The sequence below is a fragment of the Phyllobates terribilis genome, unplaced genomic scaffold, assembly GCF_046119375.1.
Source record: "Phyllobates terribilis strain yellow unplaced genomic scaffold, ASM4611937v1 Scaffold_7__3_contigs__length_470593459, whole genome shotgun sequence".
In the NCBI taxonomy this organism is placed as follows: domain Eukaryota; kingdom Metazoa; phylum Chordata; class Amphibia; order Anura; family Dendrobatidae; genus Phyllobates; species Phyllobates terribilis.
The window spans coordinates 80,290,530-80,298,162 of record NW_027362767.1 but is presented as its reverse complement, the minus strand read 5'-3'; the positions used below and the strand labels follow the sequence as shown (position 1 = coordinate 80,298,162).

Below are 7,633 nucleotides of genomic sequence, written 5' to 3'. Positions count from 1 at the left end.
TCTGACAGGAATATAGGAGCTGGGTATTTTATGAGAAATTAAAGTATTAAAATACAATATTTTACCATCAGTTTGGGGCCCCTTGGGTGGTTGGGGCCCCGGGGCAATGCCCCGGCTGCCCCGGTTGTAGTTATGGCCCTGAAAAATAGTGGCATGGAGAGCTGTAATCACGGGGATTCGGCCACTGTCCAAATGTTTCTGGGCCCAACTGTGTATATGTATATTTTAGCAGATCCAGGTAGAGCCTGTGTCCGGGATGTGCAGGCGGCAGCAGAGCCTGTGTGCGGGATGTGCAGGTGGCAGAACATTGAGTAGGTAGCAGAGCCTCGTAGGAACTATGTTGGCAAATGGTGCCCCGCCCCTGGCTTTAGGCGGGGAGAGGTGAGGGGGAGTGATACAGTTAGGTCCATATATATTTGGACAGAGACAACATTTTTCTAATTTTGGTTCTAGACATTACCACAATGAATTTTAAACAAAACAATTCAGATGCAGTTGAAGTTCAGACTTTCAGCTTTCATTTGAGGGTATCCACATTAAAACTGGATGAAGGGTTTAGGAGTTTCAGCTCCTTAACATGTGCCACCCTGTTTTTAAAGGGACCAAAAGTAATTGGACAATTGACTCCGAGTCTATTTCATGCCATAATTTGTGAGCAGTCCTTTTTTAACAATGCAATGACTAGAAGAAGCTTTGCAACATTTTTTTTGCATATGAGAAAATGACCAAACAGTGATGAAAATCCGATCCAAAACACGGAATTCAGTCTATATTTTCATGTGCAAGAAAAAAAAAGGATGTCTGAATGAGGCCTTAAAAGTATTGGTAGAAACCCCCATTCATCTTGCATATTATGGCAGCTCACGGGAGATGGGTTGACATAAAATTTTGTTGTTTTTTTTTTATTGCAGGTACGTTGTTGTCTGATCACTAACATGTTTGATCACACCAATGATTGGCAAAATTCTTATAATTAACATTCCGTCGACGTTACAAATAAAAATACTGCATTGTGAAAGTGATCCTAATTTGTCTTTGTTTTTGTTAGATGAGGAGTGTTCTGCGATCAGATACTTCCTCATTCTCCGGAGAGCTCTGCACAGTACAGAGCTGCCTCCAGTCCCATCTGTCTACTGTTTCACTCTCATTTCTTTTTCACCCTGGGCTACAATAAACTAGTGCAGCGAGTCCCACCCAGAAAGGATCTTTGAGAGCTGCTGGGAAAGGCAAAAGAAAAAAAAAAAAAAAAAAAAAAAGCTTGGGGGTGAAAACACCTTTCTCTGCAAAGTGGAATCCACTCTCCCACAAAGCAGCGAGTTAGTTGGCCGCCTGCCTTATCCGCGCTCTATGCAGTTGGTTCTTACTAGGAAATAAGAAACTCCGCAGATCTCTGGTGTGAGACCTAAGCAAACGTCTTATTACTGGTGGACGCTTGGATTTCATCAGGAACAGGAGCCTGGGAAGTTTAGAATCAGAGGAAACGGAACAGCTGCTTTTTTAGAACTCGGCCCCCCAGGCAGGCCCAAGGTAAGACGCTTACTGGTGAATACCAATGTCACAAAGTTACCTGGATGCCAGACTTGGTAACGAAAACTCAGAGAAATACCCATGTTGTATAAGCAAATATAGCGACACGGGAATGTATATAAAATATTGTGGTTTATCGACTTTTTTGCTTATATTAAAAAATTTATTTATTAGAAATGTTGCATAGAATTATATATTCTTCTCTCGGGGAGGATGTGTATATTAGTGCATTCTCAGTCACAGAGCGGCAATATGAACTTTATTGGCTTTGAAGGCTGCATTATAGATCTCTACAATGTGGATCCATACCGCGGTCTTGTGAGCGACACTTTACTAGCAGACTACTGTCACCGGCGGCTGTCCAGCCGGTGGTGGCCACACTGTGCCATGTTGCCATAATGTATAGCCTAGATTCTAGAAATGGGTGGAACAGAGGTTTGCCGGATGCCCTCTATACCCTCTGTCCAAATTATTCCTGGTTGTAAAAGGATCAATGGAGATGAAAGTGATATTGAGAAGTATAACTGAACATTGCTGATAAAGCTGCTCCATCATAACATTACAGCGGACCCAAGATGGAGTAAAAGTGTAAGAAAACAAATCCTATTCACTTAGAAATTCAAAGACGTTGCTAGTCCTTTCTGGTCACTCGTCAGTCCACAGAAATGAAGAAAGTTGCGTTTTTAAGGCAAATGTCCAACATTTTTTTTTGTCTTTGCAGACCATTTGATAATTATATTTATTCTGCATAACGTGGCTGTACCGCTATTTACATGAGTGCTTTCTATATGATAAATGTTTATTTCATTAATCTAATCAGAATTACTCAAATTTCTGTCACCGTATTGGCTACATCAAAGTAATTAGCCACTTAAAGGCCACGCTCATATGTTCAGTATTTGGTCAGTATTTTACATCAGTATTTGTAAGCCAAAACCAGGAGTGGGTGATAAATACAGAAGTGGTGAAGTGTTTCTATTATACTTTTCCTCTGATTGTTCCGCTCCTGGTTTTGGCTTACAAATACTGATGTAAAATACTGACCAAATACTGAACGTGTGACTGTGACCTAAATGTGAGGACACATGTATTAACTTTGCAAAAAAAGCCATAAAACACCAGTTTATGTAGTTCTACCGAAATGGAGTGTTATGGAATGAATTTGTTCTTAGGCTAGGGTCACCCGAGCGTATATTCTCTCATTCGAGAGAATCTGGTCGATTACGCAAATCACACTCTGATCTGACTCTGATCCGATTCTCTCAGATGAGGAGAAGGAGAAAACATTTCTTCATCTTCTCCATTGTGTCAGTATGTGGAAATTGGACTTCACTTAGATGTCATCCGAGTGCAGTCCGATGTTTTCCACGCACTCCTTGACGTGCATGACCGAGTGCGATCCGAATATCTGATCAAACTTGAGCATGCTGCAATTTCTTTTTTTCCCTGGACTGGCTCCGTCCTAGTAAAAATTGGACATGTGCACAGCCCCATAGAATAACATTGGTGCAAGTGCCATCCAAAGTTTTGTGTGATCACACTCAGAACAAAAATACAGTCAAGTGTACGAGCCATTAGGGGCCTTTGATGCAGGTAAAACAAAAACAAAACGGAGGAGCCGTAACATCTGTCCTTAAGGACACACAAGTTTTTCTTGGTCCAAGTGTAGACTATCTACTTTGGATCAGGAATCCATGACCAGTCCGGGCATCATGGTCTGAGTACGGATGTGTGAGTCCGGCTGTCTACCTTCTTTTGCTTTTATGATCCACACCTAGTTTTGGCTTAAAAATAACCGTGTGGCTTCATAGTAAGTGTTCATCAGTTGCCCATTTATTAACATATGCAAAAAAAAAACAGTCTTCGTTTCATCAGATTTTCTCGAATGAGAAAAAAAAGTTTCTGTAACTTCTGTCTCGCATTCCATGAAAAACCGACAACACACGAATGGCATCCAAGTGCTGTCCAATTATTCCACGGACCCATAAACTTACTTGTCTGATACACTGGATAAAAATCAGCAATGTTTCCAGGTTGTTATGCAAAAAAATTAAACATGTGAAAAGCCCCATGGAATATACTGGGTACTAACACTATCTGTGAAAAACAGATGTATCCGAAAAAAAACAGACATTTGAAGGAGTCCTTAGATGCAAAAAGTTTCTGGACTTTTTCGAGTAGAGATAAGTAAGAGCGGCGCTCACCTGATCTGGTTTTCTGCTACATGTGAGTTCTAATTGCTTGAATTATGTGAATTGTTGGTTACAGGATTATCATGTTAACAGGATTAGGCTTCATGCATGGCAGAGTTGTGTTGCAGGAAGCCGTGTGTTACAGAGCTATTCTCCCCCCATGCAATGCCTGTATGGGACAAGACTTCCATACTTGCGGTTTTAAGCCGCAGCATGGTCACGCAGCCTGAAAATGCACCATGGATTACAATAGCTCTATGGATGAGAAATTTAATAAATATTATCCACATGCCACAGAAAAACTTTTCATAAATTGACCATCTCTGAGAAATTGAAATTCGCAGTATGTGAATTTCAAATTCTGCAAAATTTACTGCCAATTTCACCCTTTGGATTTGCCGTACGTCGCCCTTAGCAATGGACAGCATGTCTGCAGCAAAAATAGCTGATTTAGTTGCATAAATTCCGCAGCAGATTTTTCCCATGGGAACATACCCTAAAGATAAATTGTGTAACTAGACAACGCAATATTTGTAGTATGACGGCCATGTACTGTAGGGGCAGTATGACATGACACATTAGGGATATGTATTCTCACAGCGGGGACCACCCACAGGGGCTGGATTTACTGAGTAAATCTACAGAAATTCTTTGTGAACAAAATAGCTGATGTCGATTTTGGATTTATTTAGATTTTTGTAGATCCTTTTGGATAGTGTCTCCGTATATATTGTATCTAGATTTGTTTTTATTTTATATTTAGTTTTTTAGGAACTCTGATCGTACTGAGATGTCTTAAGTGGAAAAATGGAAATACCCCTTATGGCTGTTGGGAGGTTGTGGAAGTTGAACCCATTTGCTAAGTCAAGGCGGTAGTCAGCCACTCTCATGTACGATAAAGTCTCCATTGAATGCTATGGGATTTTGGCCAGCACGGTGGCTCAGTGGTCAGCACTGAGGCTCATTGGTTGGCATTGTATGGAGGCTCAGTGGTCAGCACGGAGGCTCAGTGGTTAGCACTGTTGCTTTGCAGCGCTGGGGTCCTGGGTTCCAATCCCTCCAAGGACAACCTCTGCAAGGACTTTGTATGTTCTCCCTGTGTTTGCCTGGGTTTCCTCCCACACTCCAAAGACATCACTGTTCCCATTGGGGCTCACAATGTCTTTAAAGCGCTGAGGAATAAGAATATGAAGACCATTGTATAATAAAACCGAGACCTGTCTTATGTTGATCCAAACTCGCCCCAATTTAAGTGAATGGGACCACAAAAGAAATGGACCAAAGAGGGAAGCATCCTTATGCCGTCTGGTTTTCTATGACCGTTTGCTAGGAAAAGCATCTTTTTGTTTTTTTTATTTGCTTCTAAGAAAAACTACTTAACACACGGACCCAACATGGATGAAAATCTTATCCAGCAGGCTGATGGAAACAAGAAAAAAAACTTGAGTTCCCCTTCACTGATGGGTTTCTCTCTACACAGAGGAGAACTGTCAGTCATCAGGAGCTGGACGGGAAGAATAATGTGATGACAGGTTCCCCTTTAAAATATAAGGCTAGATTCACATACGGCAGATTTGTTGCACAAATGTCTGCAAATAAAAATATATTCCATTCATTTCAATGATATTCTTTCTGCAATATGGGCAATGATTTCTGCAAACTCCATGCAGTTGAATAGGAAAGTCATAAAAATGTCTGCATCAGATGTGCCATTAGACTACGTTCCAATGATGAGTTTTTGGTGAGTTTTTTTTTTAAGCTGCGTATTTTCGAAAAAATGCAAGTAACCTATTTTACTTAATGGGTGATGAAAATCTGCAACATCAAAAAACTCACCAAAAAACTCTTCTTGGAAATGTAACCTTTTGGCTTCCAAAATAATTTGTCCAATTTGCTCTTTTTATAGACTGTAGTTTATAGTACGGAAGATTAAAATGGATATATCTTATGTAATTGACACAAGCCTTTAAGTTTAGTCTTTTTCCTGTTATACACACCAGTGCGATAAGAGAGAACGAATAACAGGAAATTCCGTTATTGTTGGAGAGTACAAGCTCTTTCAACACTTTTGTGACTTTCAATAGGTGTTGACATGTAAAAGGCTCCAAATGTTCTCTTGTGGTCAGTAATTCTTGTTTAAAAGGATACATTTTGGTTAATCCAACATTTACTAAAACTAACAAGTCCTATATGTGGAAACAAACTGACAGAACCCTCTGAATAAATATTTACCATATGATATTGTACCTAGTGGTTGATAAATGGCATTCGTCGTTACTCCGAGTGCTTTCAGTTGTCTCATGTCGTGTCCTGATTTGTATTTTTGTGCAGATGTTAGAATGGAGAATTACGTGTTTGTCCTCGGGCAGTTTTGTCTTCTGCTCATATATGGCTGCAGTTTTTAGCTTTATTTTTAGAAACCACAAAATACTATTAAACGGAAATCAAAATGTTCTTTTTGTTGGGCTGAGATTCCTCTGTATCCATGGCAAGTAGAGGGTCTATGCGGCGGTCTACTTTGTTATTTTTTATATAATTACTCCTTTTGTAAGATATATTAAGTTGCCACAGAGAAGGTATTCATTAGGGTGCATTCACACACAGGATCGTTGAAGAAATGTGTGTAACAACTCTTATCAATGCCATGCCGTAATCTGCATTTCCATTGATGTTCATGGGAATCGGCGGTGTCGTTTTAGAATTTACTGACATGTTCCATATCCCCCTATATAAGTCACATAACCCCAAAATGCACTAATTACCTTCATCAGACCCTGATCAATTGAGACGTCAGACTCAAAATTGCAGCTGCTCTTTCCTGCACAAAATGCTTGAGGAGGAGAGACCTCCTTGGTTTTCTGTCATCTTGAATGCCCTGATCATGTCTTTAAATAGCCCAAGTGCATGCACCGCACAATCGGCTACTATTGCAAAAAATCGGTCCACGTAGCACCACTGATCCCAACACAGAAGTTTAACGTCCATCACAAAGCGTCACAAAGAAACATTGATCTATATAAAACAAGCAAGATCTTTCAACCCCAGAACTGGAGCAAATGTTTTTTTTTTTATTTTCTTTTTGCAAATACAGTCTAAATTTCCACTCAATCAAACTTGCAACAATAAAATTGCTTTAGTAGCAAATCCTTTTTAGTAAAATATCCGGATAGCCTATCTTTCTAGTAAATGGAGAACAAAAAAGAAATTACGCTACCTGTGTTTTTAGCTACTTTCAATTGTATATATTTGAGATGTATACCTAAGGGCTCGTGCACACAATTGGACCAGTGCTTTCCGTGGTTTTGGCGGATAGCACTCGTTCCCATGTTATTCTATGGGGCCATGCACATGTCTAATTTTTATTCCTTGGACCTAGTGGTCCGAGGAACAAAACAGACGCGTGAAGGATTTGCCTCTGAGAATCGGATGGCACTCTCCCATTCCAGTCTATGGGTTCCTGAAAAAAATTGGACATCTCATTGCGGTCCGATTTTCACAGGCATAATGGAGAACATAGAGAAACTTTTTTTCTCCTCATGCCCTACGAGAAAATCAGATCCCACTCTGATCAAACTTGGACTGTTTTCTCTCAGATGGAGAGAAAACTGTCGTGTGACCCCAACCTGGATGGATGCCGTGGCATTCGTTCATCATAGGGACCCATTCCAAAAATACCTATACCACACTATATACATTATTTTTTTTTTTTTTTGATCTCTACAGTTCTATAAATGGAATGTGGCGGCATACCGACCAGGCAGAAGTAGGAAGGACGCCCCTTTTGGCTCCTGTCTGGTGAATGTCTTAGGTAGCCAATGTGAACGTGTCTGTTAGCAGCTTTTCCTGACTTATACATGTGGCTAAGTGCACAGACACGTTATATGCAGAAAGCATACACCAACACATGATGTACT

General features: G+C 40.3%; 1 protein-coding gene across 3 annotated transcripts in view; it reads left to right on the top strand.

Moving 5' to 3' along the window:
- The first annotated feature begins 1,059 nt into the window (after positions 1-1,059).
- The window catches only part of PAPLN (papilin, proteoglycan like sulfated glycoprotein), a 178,040-nt gene continuing 171,466 nt past the window's right edge, over positions 1,060-7,633 (top strand). For all 3 annotated transcript variants that reach the window (XM_073638866.1, XM_073638865.1, XM_073638867.1), the window contains exon 1: positions 1,060-1,527. The gene's annotated coding sequence lies outside the window, so the exon portion shown is untranslated. The remainder of the gene's footprint in view (positions 1,528-7,633) is intronic.